Source organism: Bubalus kerabau, chromosome 8 (assembly GCF_029407905.1).
Source record: "Bubalus kerabau isolate K-KA32 ecotype Philippines breed swamp buffalo chromosome 8, PCC_UOA_SB_1v2, whole genome shotgun sequence".
Classification (NCBI taxonomy): domain Eukaryota; kingdom Metazoa; phylum Chordata; class Mammalia; order Artiodactyla; family Bovidae; genus Bubalus; species Bubalus kerabau.
Genome location: NC_073631.1, coordinates 78540862 through 78564946, shown reverse-complemented (window position 1 = coordinate 78564946; position 24085 = coordinate 78540862).

The following is a 24085-nucleotide window of genomic DNA, read 5'->3' as shown; positions in this document are numbered from 1 at the left end:
AGCTTGCAGAAGGGCTGTTTCTTGCTGTTTTCTCTGTGAGCACATGCATCTCTGGTGTCATTTCTTTTTCTTACAAGGACAGTAGCCCTATTGGATGAAGACCTCACCCTTCTAACTTCATTTAATCTTAATTACATCTTTAAAGGCCCTAACTCCAGAAAAAGGTCATATTGGAAGTTAGGGCTTCAATATATAAATTTTGGAGGGGACATCATTCAGTCCATAAAAAGGGAGATAGATATACCAGGCCAATTCAACTAAAAGCAAGAGAAAGGTAAGAGTTTTTATTTTAAACACAGTGAAATGTAAGATAAGGGCTTCCCTGGTGGCTCAGATTGTAAAGAATCTGCCTGCAATGAGGGAGACCTGTGTTCGATTTCTGAGTTGAGAAGATCCCCTGGAGAAGGGAATGGCAAATCACTCCAGTATTCTTGCCTGGAGAATTCCATTGATGGAGGAGCCTAGCGAGCTACAGACTATGGGGTCACAAGGAGTCAGACACAACTCAGTGAGTAACATACACACACAATGTAAGATGAAGCATATTATCTATGATAGAGCTGCCAGCTGTTTTTTATTATTGAAGTTCAATAATGAAGTTTTACGATGAAATTATAAGACTCAATCTTTTGAAAAAACACAGCCTTGAAATTGCCAAATAAAGAATGCCACTCTCCATCTTATTCTAAAAGAATTAAGTCACTAGCCATAGAGTTCTGACCTTTAACACTCTTTAAAAAGTTAAGAGCAGAGATCAAGAATAAGGTGCTGATTGGAAAAAAAAAAAAGTGCACAATCTAAAAGTTGACAGTTATGTTTTATTTGGCTGACATTCTTAGGACTTTGAGCCCAGGAAGTGTTAGTCACTGGATTCAAGGAATTAGATCTGATAGACAGAGTGCTTGAAGAACTATGGACAGAGGTTTGTAACATTGTATAGGATGTGGTAACCAAATCCATCCCCAAGCAAAAGAAATGCAAGAAGACAAAGTGGTTGTCTGAAGAGGCCTTAAAAATAGCTGAGGAAAGAAGAGAAGTGAAAAGCAAAGGAGAAAGGGAAAGATAAACCCAACTGGTGTTGGAGAAGACTCTTGAGAGTCTCTTGTACTGCAAGGAAATCCAACCAGTCCATCCTAAAGGAAATCAGTCCTGAATATTCATTGGAAGGACTGATGCAGAAGCTGAAACTCCAATACTTTGGCCGCCTGATGAAAAGAACTAACTCATTAGAAAAGACCCTGATGCTGGGAAAGATTGAAGGTGAGAGGAGACAGGGACGACAGAGGATGAGATGGTTGTATGGCATCAACAACTTAATGGACATGAGTTTGAGTAGGCTCCAGGAGTTGGTGATGAACAGGGAAGCCAGGCATGCTGCAGTCCATGGGGTCACAAAGAGTCAGACACGACAGAGCAACTGAACTGAAACCTAACTGAATGCAGAGTTCCAGAGAATAGCAAGGAGAGATAAGAAAGCCTTCTTAAGTGAAGAATGCAAACCAACAGAGGAAAACAATAGAATGGGCAAGATTAGAGATCTCTTCAAGAAAATTGGAGATACCAAGGCAACATTTCAGGCAAGGATGGACACGATAAAAGATAGGAAAGGTAAAGGCCTAAAGAAGCAGAAGAAGTTAAGAAAAGGAGGCAAGAATACACAGAAGAACTATACAGGAAACCTCTCAAGGACCTGGATAACCATGATGGTGTGGTTATTCACCTAGAGCCAGATATCCTGGGGTGGGAAGTGGGAAGTGTGCCTTAGGAAGAATTACTATAAACAAAGCTAGTAGAGGTGAAGGACTTCCATCTAAGCCATTTAAAATCCTAAAAGATGATGCTGTGCAAGTGCTGCACTCAATATGTCAGCCAATTTGGAAAACTCAGCAGTGGCCACGGGACTAGAAAAAGTCAGTTTTCATTCCAATCCTAAAGAAGAACAATGCTAAAGAATGTTCAAGTTACTGTACAATTGTGCTCATTTCACATACTACCAAGGTTATACTCAAAATCCTTCAAACTAGGGTTCAACAGTATGTGAACTGAGAGCTTCCAGATGTGCAAGCTGGGTTTTGAAGAGGCAGAGGACCCAGAGACCAAACTGTCAACATTCATTGGATGATAGAGAAAGCATGGAAGTTTCAGTAAAACGTCTGCTTCATTGACTACACTAAAGTGATTGGCTATGTGGATCACAACAAACTGTGGAAAATTCTTAAAGAGATGAGAGTGCCAGACCCCCTTACCTGTCTCCTGAGAAACCTGTATGCCAGTCAAGAAGCAACAGTTAGGACCAGACATGAAACAACTGATTGGTTCAAAATTGGGAAAGGAGTATTAGAAGGCTGTATGCTATCACCCTGCTTATTTAACTTATGTGCAGAATATATCATGCGAAATGCTGGGCTGGATGAACCACAAGCTAGAATTAAGATGGCCAGGAGAAATATCAACAACCACAGATATGCAGATGATACCACTCTAATAACAAAAAGTGAAGAGGAACCTAAAGAACTTCTTGATGAGGGTAAAAGAAGAGAGTGAAAAGGCTGGCTTAAAACTCACTTTTCAAAGAACTAAGATCATGGCGTCCAGTCCCATCACTTCATGGCAAATAGATGGGGGGGGGAGGGGCGGGGAATGGAAACAGTGACAGACTTTATTTTTGGGGGCTCCAAAATCAATGTAGATGGTGACTGCAGCCATGAAATTAAAAGATGCTTGCTCCTTAGAAGAAAAGTTATGACCAAGCTAGACAGCATGTTAAAAAGCAGAGACATTACTTTGCCAACAAAGGTTCATATAATCAAAGCTATGGTTTTTCCAGTAGTCATGTATGGATGTGAGATTTGAAGCATAAAGAAGACTGCTGAAGAATTGTTGCTTTTGAACTGTAGTGTTAGAGAAGACTCTTTAGAATCCCTTAGACAACAAGGAGATCAAACCAGTCAATTCTAAAGGAAATCAACCCTGAATATTCATTGGAAGAACTGATGCTGAAGCTACAGTACTTTGGCCACTTGATGTGAAGGGCCAACACATTAGAAAAGACCCTGATGCTGAAAAAGATTGAAAGCAAAAGGAGAAGGGGGTGGCAGAGGATGGGATGCTTAGATAGCATCAATAACTCAATGGCCATGAATTTAAGCGAACTCTTGGAGACAGTAGTGGACAGCAGAGCCTAGCGTGTTACAGTCCATGGGATCATAAAGAATCAGACATGGCTTAGCAACAGAACAATAGCAACATGTATGAAAAGATGCAAGAGTCTGGACTCACGGAAATCTTTCCTTTGATATGCAGCTCAGCTCTCTAGGCTAGTTTCCTGTGTTTTCTATTCTGAGTTTCCTCAAGATGCCCCAGCTTGCAGTGGTTGCAGTCTGATGGCTGCTAGGTGGCAGGTATTCCTTGTTCCCTTCCTGAGTTCCCTCAGGGCTCACTTTGGGGGTGACTCTAATATTATGGCTAGATCATTTGTTTACTATTTTGGCAGGCAGTGTTTTATTTATCAAAGACACACTGTGCTCTGGGAAAAACTGGCAGAACAGGTCTTCAGGTAGTTAGATATTTACAGGAGAAAATTTTATGAATCCAATTTCTTGCATCATCTCAGATCTAGAAAAGCATAAAAATCATTTAAAGAGACATCTGAGATGTGTACTTGATCTCATGTATCCTTTGCCAACATTACATATATACTGACCTCCTTCTGACCTCTTCTGAACTGTCACTGAGAGGTTATGTCTTGGATTATAGTCCTCAATAAGCCTCAAATAAAATTGAACTTACAGCTCTCATGTTGTGTGTGTGTGTTTCAGTTGACAACATATATGAAGTGAAAGAAAATGCAATAAATAGAAATAACAGTGGAAAACTTAAATGATCTCTAAGGTCATTTAGAGAAAACTAAATGATATCCTACAGAGAAAACTCAGGTTTAATAGCGTGCTTAAAGTCATACAGCTAAGTAACAGGAGGAAGCAGAGTTCAAACCCACAAATAAACTACACAAGGCTTATCACAACCCTCAAATAAACTGAACAAATTGGACCTGAACTGGGAGAAAACAGGGTGAATGTAAATCAAAGAGCTTTCTTTTGCTTTCTTCCTCTTTCTTTCCTTCATTCCTTCTTCTCTTCCACTTTCATTCTCTGATAATCTTTTCTTTTTGTTCAGGTTGCTGATTAATCTATCTTTCTTATTTTAAATACTTGCAAGTAAGATCCCCATTTCATTCATGTTTGCATCACCCCGAGGACTATCAGGCATCCACAGACAGTTGTTTAATTGAATTAATTTTCTTTAAAACTCAAAAAAGAAAATGTAGATGCAAATGACTAATGTAGATATAAAATGACACTAAAAAATGCTGAAATCTGTGTACCTCATCTTTTAATCTGATACTGTTCACATTTCAAAGATAAAGTTGCAATAACTAACTGATTATTATTATCTTCTCTTTTTGTGCGAGAGGACTGTCAAATCTAATCATTATTCAGACAGAAGGAGAGAGAACAAAATAATAATAATAATAATAAAGAAATTCCTTAACTCTTTCTTCTAAGATGTTTATCACAACTTTTTATCTACAAAGTTGATGAAAATTGAATTCTCTCCCTCCCAGGGATTTTAGATTACACAAACTATCTTCTAACATTAATCATATTTCTTATCACAAAAGTAAACTCTTCTAAGGAAGATGTATGACACAGGCCTGCAGAAGAGAACCAACTCCTCCGTTTTATCTAATTTGAAATGTAAGTACCTTCAACTGCTTTGGTGCCTCCCATTTTATACATTCTTCCCCTCGACCTGATTCTTCACAGTTTCAATTATAAAATGAAAATGTCTCCAGAGACCGTCAAGAGTAATACTCTATTCTCTTAACTTGTGTTCATGTTTTACTTAGTGATTTTTTTCTTTTGCATGGTAAAACAAAACAACCAAAAACAAACTAAAAAAACAAATAACATCAACAAAAAACCCGAGAACAGAATTCACGCTGGCCCAGAGCCAGGTGCCATGCTTTTGTCCAGTGTTACTGGACTCCTGTCTATGGGTTTCAGACCCTGGGGGGTATGTGAGCTATGCAGGCCTGGTCTGGGCTCCCTGAGTTCCCAGCTCTGGCTGAAAGCCACCTGCAATCTGCTTTGGCCTCAGGTTGGAATCCTTCAGCAAGTCAGGCTGAGGTCATGGCTGTACCCACCTGGTCCCTGCACTGAAGGTGTCTGCCTGGGGCCTCTGTTGAGAGGGAGATGGTGTTAAAGACACCTGAAAGAACTAATCTGAAGGACAGACATTTCTTCTTTCTTACTCTCCATTGCCCTTTCATTGCCAGATTTGGAACCTGACATCCAAAAGTTTACCCAGCTAATATGTGCATGTGTTCAGTGAATATATGAACACTTTCACCCTATTTCTGGATTTATAAAATTGAAACTGAATAAAGGCACATCTGACTGAAAGGAGTGAGTATATCTCCTTGTTTGAAAATATAAACAGAATCTTCTGCCACCAACTAAAGCATAAAAACACATATCATAATGTCTGAGCTGACTCCTTGCTAGAATGGCTTTATAAGGCCCCAAACCTCCATTCCCTTCATTAGTGAATCTAAGAAAGCAGAACAAGTGTGTAGGAGAAACAAAAGCTGGCCTAGGGCAATAGTGCAAAAAAAAAAAAAAAAAAAAATGTACTTTGCAAGATCCAGAATCCAGCCTCCATATTCCATTTCACTCTGTTTTGCATACTTTTAGGATCAGGTGTCAGTGTTTAGGGGGCAGAGTCCAACTTAATGACACTAGCTGAGTGAGAGGTTCTGTATCTTTGTGTGGAACACAGAATCAGGGTGCTGAGGCATCTGGCTGTTCTCCCATCCTTTACCCCATGACTCATGATGGATGCCTGTGGCAAGGTTCTGCTTATACAGTTTTATCCCCATCACTTTCTCTATGACAGATGAGGAATGCAGGAACCTTGGCAAGCATGGCATGGAGATTCAGCAAGCTCTTCAACATGTCATGTAAGGAGGCAAAATCAATCACAGAAGCAACCCCTCGCTGTGGTTGGGAGATTAGCATCTTTACAAGATAATAAAGGCAACAAATTACATCTGCCAGCACTCAAAGCAGGAGACTCATAAAATGATTCTTGGATAAGTAGTGAGGCTCTGTGCCCTAGCCCATCAGATTCAGAGAGAAAGCTAGAAACTGGGCAAGTCATAGACCAGCTCCAAGACCTGTATGCTTAAAGTAGTGGGCTGCCCACAAATGCCCCTGTGGGTCAGTTCCAACTTCTGACTGTATTCTCCCACAGGGAGTCATAGAGGTGGGTAGTAGCCATTTGGAATCATAATGACTGCTCGCTGTCCTACCTCCTATCCATTTACAGTAGCCATACATTTATCCTTATTTCTTTTAAGGAGATCTGCCTTGGGAAGCACAGTTGACTGGCAACCTTCACAAGCACCATCTTTGGATTTGCTATAGTGCTCCAGCTGGGTCCCTACTTCCCATCAGCCACTCCAGCCAATGACTGAGACCTATGGGTATGACACAAGGTCATTTCCATCTAATGCAAGACATCTTTAACAACACTATTTTCTAGGGGTATCCTCATCAGTTTGACTAAGATTTTCTCAGAAAGTGCATTTCAGGTGAAAGCTTTTTCTATCCAATTATTTCTGCCATCTCTGCTCTGACAGTTGTCAGATGGCACCATGGTAGGAAGTCTTTCTTCATTTATTTCCAATCCCTCCTCTTTTATCCTTCACAGATATTTCCCGCAAAATTTCCAGCATGTCTATCTCAACTTGGTGTCTGCTTCTTGAAGCCCATGGAGTGGCACACCATGACTCCAAAATGTCCTCTCAGACACCAGCCAATGTCTAATAACTATAATTTCATAAGTTTATTTCCATTTATTTATTCACCCATTTGAAGATACTTATTAAAAATCACCTCTATTGGTAAATGGAAGGAATGTTACAGAGATGAATAAGCCACAATATGTACCCTCACTGAAGATAATGGACACAACAAAAAACATTGTGAAAATCACTATACAACACAGAGCACAGTGCCAAGGGAACACAGAAGAAAGAGACATTTTGGAATAAGTAATAAAGGAGGGAAATGTATTCTAAATATATACAAGAGAATGTAATACTTTTGACTTACAGGAATATTAGGAAATGATTTTATAAAATGGAATTTATGATGGAAAAATGATAATCATTTTTTCCCTAAAGAATTCAGTTCAGTTCAGTCGCTCAGTTGTGACCGACTCTTTGTGACCCCATGAATTGTAGCACTCCAGGCCTCCCTGTTCATCACCAACTCCCGGAGTCCACCCAAACTCATATGCGTCAAGTCGGTGATGCCATCCAGCCATCTCATCCTCTGTCATCCCTTTCTCCTCCTGCCCCCAATCCCTCCCAGCATCAGGGTCTTTTCCAATGAGTCAGCTCTTCGCATCAGGTGGCCAAAGTATTGGAGTTTCAGCCTCAGCATCAGTCCTTCCAATGAACACCCAGGACTGGTCTCCTTTAGGATGCACTGGTTGAATCTCCTTGCAGTCAAAGGGACTCTCAAGAGTCTTCTCCAGTACCACAGTTCAAAAGCATCAATTCTTCGGCACTCAGCTTTCTTCACAGCCCAACTCTCACATCCATACATGACCACTGGAAAAACCATAGCCTTGATTAGATGGACCTTTGTTGGCAAAATAATATCTTTGCTTTTTAATATGCTATCTAGGTTGGTCATAACTTTCCTTCCAAGGAGTAAGCGTCTTTTAATTTCATGGCTGCAATCACCATCTGCAGTGATTTTGGAGCCCCCAAAAATAAAGTCTGTCACTGTTTCCACTGTTTCCCCATCTATTTGCCATGAAGTGATGGGACCAGATGCCATGATCTTCGTTTTCTGAATGTTGAGCTTTAAGCCAACTTTTTGACTCTCCTCTTTCACTTTGATCAAGAGGCTCTTTAGTTTTTCTTCACTTTCTGCCATAAGGGTGGTGTCATCTGCAGATCTGAGGTTATTGTTATATCTCCCAAAAATCTTGATTCCAGCTTGTGCTTCTTCCAGCCCAGCGTTTCTCATAATGTACTCTGCATAGAAGTTAAATAAGCGGGGTGACAATATACAGCTTTGACGTACTCCTTTTCCTATCTGGAACCAGCCTGTTGTTTCATGTCCAGTTCTAACTGTTGCTTCCTAACCTGCTATAGGTTTCTCAAGAGGTAGGTCAGGTGGTCTGGTATTACTATCTCTTTCAGAATTTTCCTGTATTAATTATAAAGCAGGAGGGACTTCCACTTTAGGTTAAAACTGAGCAACGTTGATTAGATTTACCTTCCTCCCTAAAACAACAACAAAGACAGGAAGAAAGAGAGAAAAGAGAAAAATCAATTTGAAATAACAGCTTACAAGACAATTATCCCTGAGATAAAGGTAACTTAAGAACTAAGCCCTGCAATTACCTCAACTTATAATATTTCCTGGTGAAGTCTTAGGGACTGAACTCAGACAGAGCCTGGCAGATCCCCTGAGCTAGGGAAATGAAGCTAAGAGTCCAGAGACACCAAAGTGGCTAGAATTTTCAGGGATGAGAGGTCTGCACTGAGAATTCTGGAAATATGAAGAGGGTTCCCTTGAGACCATGCTGCCAAATCCTAGCTCATGGGGACACTTAGAGAGAGCAAAGAGCTCAAGAAAGCCCAGAGAAATAATAGTATTCCATGTGTGAAAAGTACCCAAATTCAGAGAAAGAGTCTCAAAAGGATGAAAAGATATAAACTTGGTAGGGTTGAGAGTAGTGCCTGTGTCCAGTAACCAGAATGGAAACCTCATAATTTACGGAGAATTTGGCTGGGTATTCAGAAAGATCTAGCCTCACTAGTTAGAAATAATTGACACTAGAATAACATTTCAAGCATTAAAGTTCTTCCTAATAAATATTAAAGTCAGAACTAAAGGCTTCAAACTATTTCCAAGTAGCCTAACCAATTCCAGAGCAAAGTTCAAGAATATTAAAAAAAATACAAAGATATCCAGTACTAGAAAGATAAAATTCATAGTAGCTATTATTTAATCAAATATGTCCAGGAAATAAACAGGGAAGAAATAGGAATATTTACCCATTTTGAGAAGAGAAATCAATCCATTTAAACCAATTCAAAACTGTTACAGTTATTAGAATTATCAGACAAGGACATAAAAACAGTCAGTATATGTAGTCTATATGTGCAAGCACTACAGCAATTGTCAAACAGGTAGAAGAATGGAAGGTAGTTTAAAAATTAAACTTCTAAAGATGAAAATTAAAACATCTGAGATGAAAAATAAAGTGGTGAAATTAATGGCATATTTGATATTGCAGGGGGAAAGACTAGAGAACTTGAAGACATAGCAATAGAAAATATCCAAAATTAGATGCAGAATAAATGATTTTAAAAAATAAACATAGTATCAATGAGCTGTGGAAAAACTTCAAATGACTTAATATATGTGTTATTTGAGTTTTCAAGGAAGTCATAACTGAAACATTTTTCAATAAATAATGGTCAGGTACTTCCAGATTTGATGAAAACCAAATGTAGATACTAAACTCTTAGAAGAAGCATATGTGTAAATCTGTAAGACTTTAGATTGGGCACCAGTTTCTTGGACATCACATTAAAGGCACAAAGAGAGCAACAAACAAAAAACATATACATTTGAAAGCATAAAAATTAAAAACCTTTTTGCATCAAAGAATACCTTAAATAAAGAAGAAAAAAACAATGCACAGCATGGGAGAAAATATTTGTAAATCATATTCTGATAAGAATCTAGTGTTCAGAATATAGGAAGAACACTTACAACTCAGTATTAAAAATAAAGTAGGCAATGGATTTCAATAGACATTTCATTAAGCATTTCTCTAAGAATATATACAAATAAACATTTCTCCAAAAAATATATGCATAAACATGTATAATGTTCAAAATTGTTAGTCATTAAGACAATGCAAATCAAAACATCAATGACATAACATTTCATATCCATTAAAGTGGGTGTAATAATTTTTTTTAAAGGAAAACAGTGTTGGCTGAGGATGTGGAGAAACTGGAACATTCATACGTTGCAAGTGTGAGTGTAACACAAATTACCCTACAACCCAGCAATTCTTCATTTGTCAAATAGGAAGATGTATTCTTTTTTTTTTTATATATTTATTCCCATTTCTTTCTTTTTTTTTAAATTTTATTTTATTTTTAAACTTTACAAAATTGTATTAGTTATGCCAAATATCATAATGAATCTGCCACAGGTATACATGTGTTCCCCATCCTGAACCCTCCTCCCTCCTCCCTCCCCATACCATCCCTCTGGGTCGTCCCAGTGCACTAGCCCCAAGCATCCAGTATCGTGCATCGAACCTGGACTGGCAACTCGTTTCATACATGATATTTTACATGTTTCAATGCCATTCTCCCAAATCTTCCCACCCTCTCCCTCTCCCACAGAGTCCATAAGACTGTTCTATACATCAGTGTCTCTTTTGCTGTCTCGTACACAGGGTTATTGTTACCAGATGTATTCATTTAACTGAAAAGTCCTTTCAGAATGATATTATCATAAGGAAATTAGATAACTTATATGTTGTAGTTCTAGCCTATTGGAGAGAGTCAATAAATATTATAATTTCCCTGTGAAGAATGTACTTAGAAATGATGGATTTGGATAGAGGTTGAATGAGCTGAGGAAGAGGAATTACTCACCTTTGGACTAAACTCTGACCAGTCTTAGAAGGCAGGTTTAGAATTGGGAGAGAAAGAGGAGTAACTGGAAACCTGAAGCCATAAAAAAGGCTCTGAGTTTGAAGTAGGAAGACCTGAATTGCATAACTGGTTTTTAGTTCCTTCCTCTATAAATTAGTAGTGATATATAACTGGATCAGGATATTTGTGAGGATGAATGGGAAAACAAATTTTTAAAAAGATGTATTTTTTAAAAGTTTGAAGAAAGGTAACACTTGAGTTGAGTGCCCCTCTTTTTACGTGTTGTGCAAGGGGGTGGATGCCTTAACTAGAGCTCAGGTCCCAGGAAGGTTGCTACAAATCTCAGGAGGAGGGCTTTCTAAATTGTATAAAGTATGAATAACTGGAGCAAGCAGTCCAAACCATGTGGAGAATTAGAATGAATGGTTTTCCTATCTGTGGATGTCTGACAAACAGAGAAACCAAGAGCACACCCTGGCGGAGGCTAGAGTATGGACCGGACCCTCACTGTGCTGAAGAAGTTAAACACCCTTGGGCCATGCTGCCTGTTCTCAGCTCAGGGCGACATTTTCTGGGGGTTCTGAAGTGTTTGAGGAATGGTATGAAGGAGAAAAAGAAGTTAAATGAGATGCATGGTGTTAGTGAAGGTAAGTAAAAAATAGATTTTACAAAAGAACAATGGGAAGCCATGGAACATTTTAGACAGAAGAGTAATATGATCGGATTTCTAGTTTTAAGAGCCCAGTGGATTGTAGGGGAGTACTAGTGGAAGAAAAGAGACTACTTAGGGAATTAGTGCAGGAGTCCAGTATGGAGACCATTCATGTGTCCAGTGGTGGGGGTGTGGATGAGGGTATCAGCAGTGAGGATGGTGAGAAATGAAGCAAAGGAGTCAACAGGACCTACAGGTGGATCAGACATGTGGGCAAAGGAAACAGTACTCAAGAGTACCCAGAATTTTTTTCAAGTACCCACGTGGAGGCTGGAATATTTAATGAAGTTGAGAAACAAGAGAACATGGATTTATGAAACAGTTTTGAGTCTGGAGACCTATCAATGGTCCCATGTTTCTGAAATACAAAATGTAAGACCATGTGATTGGAGTGATCAATGAGACTGAAATGCAGGAAGAAGCAAGATTATGGAAGATCTCATACAATAGGATTTTCATTGTAAATGTGAATGGACCACAACTCCTCCTCCTTTATTCAAACGACAGCATGATGTTTGAGAAGGTTCTCTCTGATGATGGTGTAGAGTTTCGATCCTAAGAGAAAAAATCACAGGGAAAGAGACAAGCGAGGAGGCTGGATGAGAGTCAGGATGACTAAATCCTCCCTGTTGATCTTCTCTGAAATAAAATTCCCCAGTACCTGACATCAGCATTCTTTTTGCCAAATCTCTTTATGTTGAATGTAGATTCCAAGATGTGCTTTCAACTAGGGATAATTATCTAATTATCTATAATCCAGTGTGATCGTCTCATTTTCTCTCCTTTCTCCCTCTGTAGAGTGTATGGCTTTGGGCGGGCTTGAGAAAGATATGACTCAATCGCCTGTCAGCACAGCTTTGGTGAGGAGAAAATATCACGGAAAAGGAAGCTCACTGTTGCAGAAACAGCGTGGTAATTGATTACTAATTACTGAAATATTATGTCTGAAGGAAGGAAGGCACAAGCCTACTTTCCAAGGCTCCAGGTATTTAACAAACTTGTTTGAGACACCCTTTGATGGCCTGAGAAATGTCTGAGAAGAATGAGATTCTTCCACCTCCTTCTAAGATTCATTTATGACTTTTGCATGACATGTTTCTTACTCTTGAACTTGAAGGATGGGGTTGGGGCAAAGAAGTATCCCTAAACATTACCATCCAAAGGAGAGTGTGGCTGAAGGAGCCGAGATGGTTTCTGAATGGCAGGGGGAAGAAAAGAAAGGAAGTGAGCTGAGCCCTTCACTTTTTTGGAAACATTAAGGGCAACTTTTCAAAAACACAAGTGTGTAGTCATGCCCTTTGTCTACTTGAAATTCTCCTATAACTTCCCTTTCTCCTGAGAGGTCAAGATTCTCAATTAATTGGCTAACCAGGCTCTCCCACCTCTCCCATGGTTTGTAGAGAAGGCTGGTTGGGAGGACGGGGAGGTAGGGGAGGGGATTGGAGGATGCTCCTTCTTTCAGTTCCTCAGAAGAACTGTATTTTCTCTCACCACCAGTATTTGCATCTTCATTGTCTTATGCCTACAACATCTTCCTTTTCTGCCTCCCAAGTAAGTCTTCCTCACCCTTTTTCTTAGCTCAAATGCTTCCTTTATGGTGAGGCTTTCTCTCGTACCCAAAATATAGCTGTGCACTTCCATCAGCTTCTTCTTCTTTTTTTTTTAATGAAAGCTCTTTTTAGAATACTTTTAGACACAAGGGAAAAAAATTCAAAGATAGTACAGAGTCTTCATATATCCTACCTCCGGTTTCTTCTATTAATAACATCTTATCTTCACATATTTAATACAACTAATGAACCAGTTTTAAATATTTTGTTAACTAAAGTCTATAGTTATTCAGAGTTTTTAAATCTTATCAAATGTCCTTTTCTATTCCAAGATTCCATGTAGTATACCATGTCATATTTAATTAACCTGTCCCCTCAGCTCCAATTGGCGGCAACAGTTTCTCAGACTTTTCTTCATTTTGGGTGACCTTCACAGTTTTTCCACATGCTGCCAGATATTTTGCCAGATGCTCCTTTATTGGAATTTGATGATGTTTCTCATTATTAGGCTGGGATAGTGGTCACTTTGGAGGACAACAAGAGTCAAGTGTCATTTCTGCACAACGTATTAATGTGTGTACTATCCACATGACTCATCGCGGTTATTGTTGATCTTAATCATCTGGTCATCTGGTGTTTGCCAGTTTTCTTCACTATAAAGTTGTTCATTCTCCTCCTTTTCTGGGCTGTACTCTTTGAAAGAAATCACTTTGCATAGAACACACTTAGGACTGGAGAGATATAGCCCATCTCCTTGAATGCACAGCACCTACCTGCAGTTATTTAGGATTTTTCTCCATGAAGGTTTGTCTCAGTCCCTGACTTATGCATGTATGTATGTATGCAAGTATGTATGTAGTCATTCAATTATTTATTTATATCATATGGACATATATATATTTTTTATTCTTTGGCTTATAGCTCTATACTGCTTTACTTAACTTCCCTGCTCTGATTTTTCAGCTTTGGCCGTGAAAATTTTTTCAGTTACCTTCTCTGTCCCTTTGCAAACTCACATCATTATAGGGTCCTTTGTGTTAGTATGTTCATTTTTTTTTGTTTCTTTTATCACTTCCTTAATTTCTAGCTCTGTGAAACAGATGCTCTAGGCTCATCTTATATATGTCCTGTCCTTGCCCTAGAATCAGCCATTGCTCTGCTGCTGCTGCTGCTAAGTCACTTCAGTCGTGACCAATTCTGTGCGACCCCATAGACAGCAGCCCACCAGGCTCCCCCATCCCTGGGATTCTCCAGGCAAAAACACTGGAGTGGGTTGCCATTTCCTTCTCCAATGCATGAAAGTGAAAAGTGAAACTGAAGTCACTCGGTCGTGTCCAACTCTTAGCGACCCCATGGACTGTAGCCCACCAGGCTCCTCCATCCATGGGATTTTCCAGGCAAGAGTACTGGAGTGGGGTGCCATTGCCTTCTCCCAGCCATTGCTCTAAGAAGTCCTAATTCCTTATATATTAGAATGACATTAGAAACCAAGATCTTGGTAGTAGCTGTGCTCATTGTTAACAAGATGTTGTTTCTTCTAGGCCTTTCAGCTGAAATAGCTGGGAAATAAACAAATGTATATAACCTATGTGTATACACATATTTGTGAATATGTCTGTATTTTCCTTCTGTATAAACAAAAGCTAGACATAAGTTCACACTAATGTCTCCAATTCTAATTATTATCAAATGGATCATCTACTCTCTTCTACTTGTCTTTCTGTACACTCTCACTCTAACAGATAGAAACCTGGCTCCGAGTTCCATCCATCTATTTACTTGATTGTTCAATTCCAGTAAACATGTTCATCAGTGTCAGGTTGTTTAACCAATTCCCTGAGGGGGATACTATTAATTATAGTGCAGTGTTTATTTGCACTTAGTCTTTAGTCTTATAGATTCCAATCGTTTCCTAAATTGTACCTGTCCCCTTCTTCTCTTCAAGGGAGGCTAATTAATAATTTTAACATAGTTAGATTATTATATTCTGTGTTTCATCTTGAGATATTCCCATATCCTAGTGATTTTTATAAAGTGTGAATATTAACTATTTGGAAAGATTAATATGCTCATAGAATCCTTCTTTACAGTGTCATAGAGAATCATGTTGCCACTCTAAAGAATTCACTGTGCTTCATCTATTTAGCTTCCTTAACACCTTGAATCTCTGCTGCTGCTGCTGCTGCTGCTGCTGCTAAGTCGCTTCAGTTGTGTCTGACTTTGTGCGACCCCATAAATGGCAGCCCACCGGGCTCCCCTGTCCCTAGGATTCTCCAGGCAAGAGCACTGGAGTGGGTTGCCATTTCCTTCTCCAATGTATAAGAGTGAAAAGTGAAAGTAAAGTCGCTCAGTTGTGTCCGACTCCTAGCAACCCCATGGACTGCAGCCCACCAGGCTCCTCCGTCCATGGGATTTTCCAGGCAAGAGTACTGGAGTGGGTTGCCATTGCCTTCTCCATCTTGAATCCCTAGGAAGAACCAATCTTTTCACCACCACTAAATTTATGCTTTATCCAGAATGTAACAGTGTAACATCTTCAGAAAACTGCCTTCTTTCTCTTAAAAATATTTATTTATGATTTATCCATGTCTCTTTATGGCTTGATAGCTCACTTATCTTTACTGCTAAATGGTATTCCATTGTCTAGTTATATACCATAGCTCAAATTGATAAAATCAGAAATGAAATGGAGAAATTACAACAGACACCACAGAAATACAAAGGATTAAAAGAAACTACAAGCAACTATATGCCAGTAAAATGGACAAATTCCTATAAAGTTACAAATTTCCAAGATGAACAAAGAAGAAATAGAAATATGAACAGAACAATTATAAGTACTGAAATTGAAGCTGTGATTAAAAATCTTACCATAAACAAAAGTCCAGGGCCAGATGGCCTCACAAGCCAATTCTATCAAGCATGTAGAGAAAAGTTAACACCTATCCTTCTCCAATTCTTCTCAAAAAATTGCAGAGGAAATAACACTCCAAAGTTCATTCTATGAGGCCACCATCACCCTGACACCAAAACTAGATAAAAATGTCACACAAAAAGAAAATTATAGGCCAATATAACTGATGAACATAGATGCAAAAATTCTCAACAAAATATTAGCAAACTGAATCCAACACATTAAAAGGATCATATACCATTATCAAGTGGGATTTATCCCAGGGATGTGAGGATTCTTTGACATAAACAAATCAACCAATGTGATACACCATTTAACAAATTGAATAATAAAAAAAGTATGATTATTTCTGTAGATGCAAAAAAAGTTTTTGACAACACCCATTTATGATGAAAATTTTCTACAAGAAGGCATAGAGGGAACCTCAAAATAGTGAAGGCCACATATGACAAACCTATGGCAAATGTTATTCTGAATGCTTAAAAACTGAAAGCTTTTCCTCTAAGGTCAAGAACAAGAAAATGATGTCCACTCTTGCCACTATTAATCAACATAGTTTTGGAAGTCCTTTTGTTATTTTTCAGGCATTCAGTCATATCTGACTCTTTGCAACCCCATGGACCGCAGCATGCCAGGCTTCCCTTTCCTTCGCCATCTCCTGGAGTTTGCTCAAACTCATGTCCATTGAGTCGGTGAGGCCATCAAACCATTTCATCCTATGTCACCCCCTTCTCCTCCTGCCTTCAATCTTTCCCACTATCAAAAGACTCATTTCCAATGAGTCAGTACTTCACATCAGGTGACCAAAGTATTGGAGCTTCAGTTTCAGCATCAGTCCTTCTGAAGAAAGTTCAAGATTGATTTCCTTTAGGATTGACTGGTTTGATCTCCTTGCTGTCCAAGGGACTCTCAAGAGTCTTCACCAGACCCATAGTTCAAAAACATCAATTCTTTGGTGCTTGGCCTTCTTTTTGGTCCAGCTCTCACATCCTTACATGACTATTGGAAAGACCATCCATTCAGTTCAGTCGCTCAGTCGTCTCTGACTCTCTGCCACCCCATGGACTGCAGCACACCTGGCTTCCTTGTCCATCACCAATTCCCAGAGCTTGCTCAAACTCAAGTCCATTGAGTCAGTCATCCAACCATCTCATCCTCTATCATCCCCTTCTTCTGCCTTCAATCTTTCCCAGCATCAGGGTCTTCTCTAGTGAGTCAGTTCTTCACATCAGGTGGCCAAAATATTGGAGCTTCAGCTTCCCCATTAGTCCTGCCAATGAATAGTTGGGACTGATTTCCTTTAGGATGGACTGGTTGGATCTCTTTGCTGTCCAAGGGACTCTCAAGAGTCTTCTCCAACACCACAGTTCAAAAGCATCAATTCTTCAGTGCTCAGCTTTCTTCACAGTCCAACTGTCACATCCATACATGACCACAGGAAAAACCATAGCCTTGACTAGACGGACCTTTGTTGGCAAAGTAATGTCTCTGCTTTTTAATATGCTGTCTAGGTTGGTCATAGCTTTTCTTCCAAGGAGCAAGTGTCTTTTAATTTCATGGCTGAAGTCACCATCTGCTGTGATTTATAGCCCAAGAAGAGGAAATTTGTCACTGCTCTAACGTTTTCTCCTTCTATTTCCCATGAAGTGATGGGACCAGATGCCATGATCTTAGCTTTATTGAATGTTGAGTTTTAAGCTGGCTTTTCCAGTTTCCTCTTTCATCCTCATCAAGAGGCTCTTTAGTTCCTCTTAGTTTTCTGCCATAAGTGTGGTGACATCTGCATATCTGAGGTTGTTGATATTTCTCCTGGCAATATTGATTCCAACTTGTGATTCATCCAGCCCAGCATTTCACATGATGTGCTTAAAGTTAAATAAACAGGGTGACCATAAACAGTCTTGTTGTACTCCTTTCTCAATCCTGAACAAGTCAGTTGTTCCATACAGAGTTCTATCTGTTGCTTCTTGACCCACACACAGATTTCTCAGAAGACTGGTGAGATGATCTTGTACTCAGAGTTTGTTATAATTCAGATAAGCAGAGTACATCACCAAGAAAGTTATAAAGCAGTTTTAAAGCAAAAATAGATGTGATATTTATAGATGTATTTAGTTTGAAAATATAGAACTGTTCTCATTTATCCCCATGAAAAATCAGTTTTGGTTGCACAAGCCTATAAATAATGTCAGGATGTTACCAGACTAACCCCCACACCCGCAGTGTGACTGCCAGCCCTGTCTCCACAGAGCACCTTTCTGGGCCATTCCTGTGCTCAGGCCGCAGCCAAGTGAGCTCACTGTCACACCTCACAATGTCGCTGGTGGTGGGGAAGCAGAAAGACAGAATTATGTTGCTTCACTGGATTTCCTTTAAAGTTATACATGGCATGCTTCCATAAATATAATTTTATTAAATTAATTTCCTCTGATAATCCAGGATTAAATTCCTTTATTAAAGCTATTACTTCTTTCTGGAATTACTTCCCAAATTTCTCCACTGAAAGAAACCCGCAAAGCATTTCAGACTCAGCTCTAGGTTACCTGCCTGGAAGCCTTTCAAAAGCTCATTCCTCAAACTCATCAGTGGCTTCCTCTTGAGTTCTCTCAGGGCCCTGCTGAGTGGTCGCCACCCACCTACTTCTGCCTTTGGCCAGACCATGAGCATCTTGAGGTGGGAATCCAAATTGCCTACAATAATCATTTCAATACTATTACAAATACCTTAGGGATAGGTGTCCCCCAAATAATTTTTATCATGACTCCATTAACAAATGGACTTCCCTGGTGGCTCACTGGTAAAGAATTCACCTGCAAATGCAGGAGACTCAAGTTTGATCCTTAGGTTGGGAAGATCCCTTTGGAGAAGGAAATGACAACCCACTCCAGTATCCTTGCCTGGGAAATCCCATGGGCAGAGAAGCCAGGTGGGCTATAGTCCATGAGGTCACAAAAGAGTCAAACACAACCCAGCAACTAGGCAACAACATAAATACAAATAACCCTACAATGTGAATCTCAACCATTAATTTATCTGTTCTTTGAGAACATTTAAATGTTTGTACTTCTTTAAGAAAATCCACTTCAGAGTAAAAGAGAATTTATTTCATTTTCTCTCAATGGTTAATTGTAATTGTAGGAAATTTGGAAGCAACACTTATTTTTAAATATTATTTAAGTCCTACCACCTAAATTAACTGCTCTTAAAATTCAAGTGTGTTATTCTCTATTCCTTCATTGTAACACACTCACACCCCATGGCCTTTAGGGTATTTTTAAGCTTCCAAGAGAATACATACCTAGGAATATTGCTGCACTTATATTAAATAGTAAATATGTCTGATGAGTTTGCTTAATCCCATCCAGTGATCTTGTTGCATCCAGTCAAAAGTTGTCATGGATTTCCTTTCTTCTGGATGTTTCTGAATTTCAGGTTGCAGATTTATATTAGCCTGTTCACTTTCCAGTGATGTTTGCTAATGAGTTGCTGTAAGTACGCCATGTACCCATAAACAGAGTATTTATGGTCTCCTACGGTAACCTCAAATCATCCTTCTTGTGTGACAGTCCTTTTTTCTGGCTTTAATTTTCCTCTTTAGAAAGCACATCCTTTGGAAGTTGATTTAGTGAGGGTCTGTTGGTGATAAACACAATTATCATGTGTTTGAAAATGTGCCATTGTTTTAAAATGTTAATCTCTCTGGAGAGAAAATTATGATTTTCAATCATAATCTCTTAGTTTCTTAACAATATTTAGTCTATAAAGTAGAAACTGGAAATTATAAAAATATATCTACTCTTTGCAATTAGTGCAATTGTTTGTTCCTTTGTAGGCAATACTTATTTTCTTTCATTGTTTTTAATATATTTTTTCTCCAGCTTTAATGAGGTATAATTGATAAATAAAATTGTAATACGTTTAAAATGAATAATGTGATTTGATATAAATATAGGTTGTAAAAGGATTCCTACCATAGAATTAATAAACAACACACATAAACTCATATTTACCTATTTTTGTTATTTTTGTTGTTAAGACACATAAGTTCTACTCTATTAGCAAATTTCAATTGCACAATACAGTATTACTAACTATAATCACCATGTTACGCATTAGATCCTGCTGCTGCTGCTGCTGCTAAGTCACTTCAGTCGTGTCCGACTCTGTGCGACCCCATAGACGGCAGCCCACCAGGCTCCCTGGTCCCTGGGATTCTCCAGGCAAGAACACTGGAGTGGGTTGCCATTTCCTTCTCCAATGCATGAAAGTGAAAAGTGAAAGTGAAGTCGCTCAGTCATGTCCGACTCTTAGCGACCTCATAGACTGCAGCCTACCAGGCTCCTCCGTCCGTGGGATTTTCCAGGCAAGAGTACTGGAGTGGGGTGCCATTGCCTTCTCCAACATTAGATCCTAAGACCTTATTTATCTTATAACTTAAAGTTTGTACCTTTTTACTACCCTCTCCCTATTTCCCTCAACCCCTAGACCCTGGCAACCACCCTTCTATTCTCTGTTTTTTGAGCACATCATTTTTTGCTCTGCTTGTTTCACACATAAGTGAGATTATGCAGCATGTGTCTTTCTCTGTCTTGCTTATTTCACTTAATATAATTCCCTCCAGATTCATCTATGCTGTTTCATATATCACACTTTATTCTCTTTTTCCATCCATTTGATTACAGATATTTACATTGCTTCCATACCTTGGCTATTGTGAATAATGCTGCAATGAACATGGGAGTATAGATATCTCTTTGAAATTGTGAAATGATGATTTCGTTTCCTTTGGACATATGAACCTAGAAATGAGACTGAATCATACAGTAGCTCTGTGCTTAATTTCTTGAGGAAACTCCTTATTATTTTCCATAGAGACTACCAAAGTACATTCTCACCAATAGTATACATGTCCTTTCCTTCACATACAAACCAGAATTTATCTCTTATAAATATTTTTGGTAATAGATATCCTAACATCTGTGAAGTGATAGCTAATTGTGGTTTTGATTTGCATTTCCCTGATAATTTGTGTACCTGAGCCAAATATGTCTTCTTTGGAAAAATGATTAATCAGTCCCTTGTTGATTTTTTATTTGAGCAATTTGTTCTACTTTTTAAGACTGATTTGGATTTTGATGATCTTTTGTAGTTCCATACAAATTTTAGGATTTTTTTTTCTGTGAAAATGCCATTGAAATTTTGATAGAGATTGCACTGAATCTGTAGATTGCTTTGGATAATATGCACATTTTAGCAACATTTAGTTTTACAATCCAGGAACATGAGATATCTTTCCACTCTCTTGTGTCTTTTTCAGTTTCTTTCATTAATATTTTTAAGTTTTCAGTGTATAGATTTTTCACCTCCTCAGTTAAGTATTTAAGACAATTATTTTATTGTAAATGGGATTATTTTCTTAGTATCTCTTTCTGATAGTTTTGTTGTTAAAGCACAAAATGCAATTGATTTTTACATTGATTTTGTATCATGCAACTTTACTGAATTCATATATTGGTTTTAACAGGTTTTTGGTGAAATCTTTAGAGCTTTTAATGTATAACATCATGTCATCTACAAAAATAGAATTTTCTTCTTTCTTTCCAATTTGGATACCTTTCATATTATTTTCTTGACTACTGCTAAGGAAATGGCAACCCACTCGAGTGTTCTTGCCTGGAGAATCCCAGGGACGGGAGTCGCTTCAGTCGTGTCCGACTCTGTGCGACCCCACAGACGGCAGCCCACCAGGCTCCCCTGTCCCAGGGATTCTCCAGGCAAAAACACTGGAGTGGGTTGCCGTTTCCTTCTCCAATGCATGAAAGCGAAAAGTGAAAGTGAAGTCGCTCAGTCGTGTCTGACTCTTGGCGACCCCATGGACTGCAGCTAGTTCCTGACCAAGGATCAAACCCATGCTCCCTGCAATGGAAGCTCAGAGTCCTAGCCACTGAACCGCCAGGAAATTCCCAAACCCAACCACTACTACAATTTAGTGTGTGGTAGTTTTCTTTCTTTCTTTGCCTTTTCTTGACTAAGTTCCTGGATAATACTCCTAGTACTATGTTGAATAAAACTGTCAACAGTGGGCATCTTTGTTTTGTTCCTGTTTTTAGAGAAAAAACTTTCAGCTTTTCGCCATTGTGTATGATGTTAACTGTAACCTTGTCATATATGGCCTTTATTATGTTGAGATGCATTCCATCTATACTTCATTTGTTCAGAATTTTTATCATTAAAATGAGTTTATCATTTTACTCAATCATTTTTATCAGTTTATCATTTTTATTTTATTTATCATTTTTATCAGTGTATCAATTTATCATTAAATTTAGTTTAATCGCTGGTTTTTCTACATTTATTGAAGTGATTATACACTTTTAATCTCATTTTATTACTCTGATGTATCATATTTATTGATTTTGGGCATGGTGAATCATCCTTCCATCTTAGGAATAAATCTCACTTATTATAGGATATATTTATACAATGGAATATTATTCAGCCACACAAAAAAGAAGTAAATCTTGCAATTTGCCACAATATGGGTGGACCATGAAGGCATTGCTCTAGGTAAGATAAAGAAAAAATTACTATGTAATCTCGCTTGTTGAAGAAGGAAATGGCAACCCATTCCAGTATTCTTGCCTGAAAAATCTTATGGCCAGAGGAGCCTGGCAAGTTATATAGTCCATAGGGTGGCAAGAGTTAGACACTACTGAGTGACTAAGCAATCTCACTTACATGTAAAATCTAAAAAAAAAAAATATTTTTTTAAAAATTGAGCTTGTAGATATAGAGAATGGATTGATGACTGCCAGAGACAGAGGGTATTCGGTAGGAAAAATGAGTGAAGAGAGTCAAAAATAAGTCATAGGCCTATAATGTACAGCGTGGTGACTGTAGTTAACAATACTGTATTGAATATTTGAAAGTTTCTAAGGGAGCAAAGATCTTATTCAAGACAAAAAATTGTAACTGTGTATGGTTACAGATGTTAACTAGACTTACTGAGGTGATCATATCATAATACATACAAATATCAATCATTGTGTTGGACACCTAAAAATAATATGTTATATGTCAATCATACCTCAATAAAAAATAATTTTAAAAATTCCACTTTTGATGAGAAGAAACAAAGCAGATACAGTTTCATTTAGTAGGATTTTTGTCTGTTCATTTGTGTTTTTTTGTTTGTTTTTTCTTTTTAATTTATTTTTTTATTGAAGGATAACTGATTTACAGAATGTTGTTGTTTTCTGTCAAACCTCAACATGAATAAGCCATTAGCTTACATATATACCCTCCCTTTGGAACCTCCCTCCCATCTCCCTCCCCATCCCACTCCTCTAGGTTGATACAGAGCCTCTGTTTGAGTTTCCTGAGCCATACAGTAAATTCTCATTGGCTATCTATTTTATATATGGCAATGTAAGTTTCCATGTTACTCTTTCCATACAACTCACCCTCTCCTCCCCTCTTCCCATGTCAATAAGTCTATTCTCTATGTCTGCTTCTCCATTGCTGCCCTGTAAATAAATTCTTCAGTACCATTTTTCTAGATTCCATATATGTGTGTTAGAATATGATATTTATCTTTCTCTTTCTGACTCACTTCATTCTGTTTAATAGGTTCTAGGTTCATTCACCTCATCAGAACTGACTCAAATTCATTCCTTTTTATGGCTTAGTAATATTCCATTGTGTATATGTACCATGGCTTCTTTAAACATTCACCTATTGATGGACATCTAGTTTGCCTCCACATTCTAGTTATTGTAAATAATGCTGTAATGAACAATAGGATACATGTGTCTTTTTCAGTTTTGGTTTCCTCAGGGTATATTCCTAGGAGTGGGATTGCTGTGTCATATGGTGGTTTTATTCCTAGTTTTTTTTTTAAAGAATCTCCATACTGTCTTCCATAGTAGCTGTATCAATTTACATTCCCATCAACAGTGCAAGAGCATTCCCTTTTCTCCACACCTTCTCCAGCATTTATGGTTTGTAGAATTTTTGATGATGGCCATTCTGACTGGTGTGAGGTGATATCTCATTGTGGTTTTGATTTGCATTTCTCTAGTAATAAGCGATGTTGAGCATCTTTTCATGTGTTTGTTAGTCATCTGTATGTCTTCTTTAGA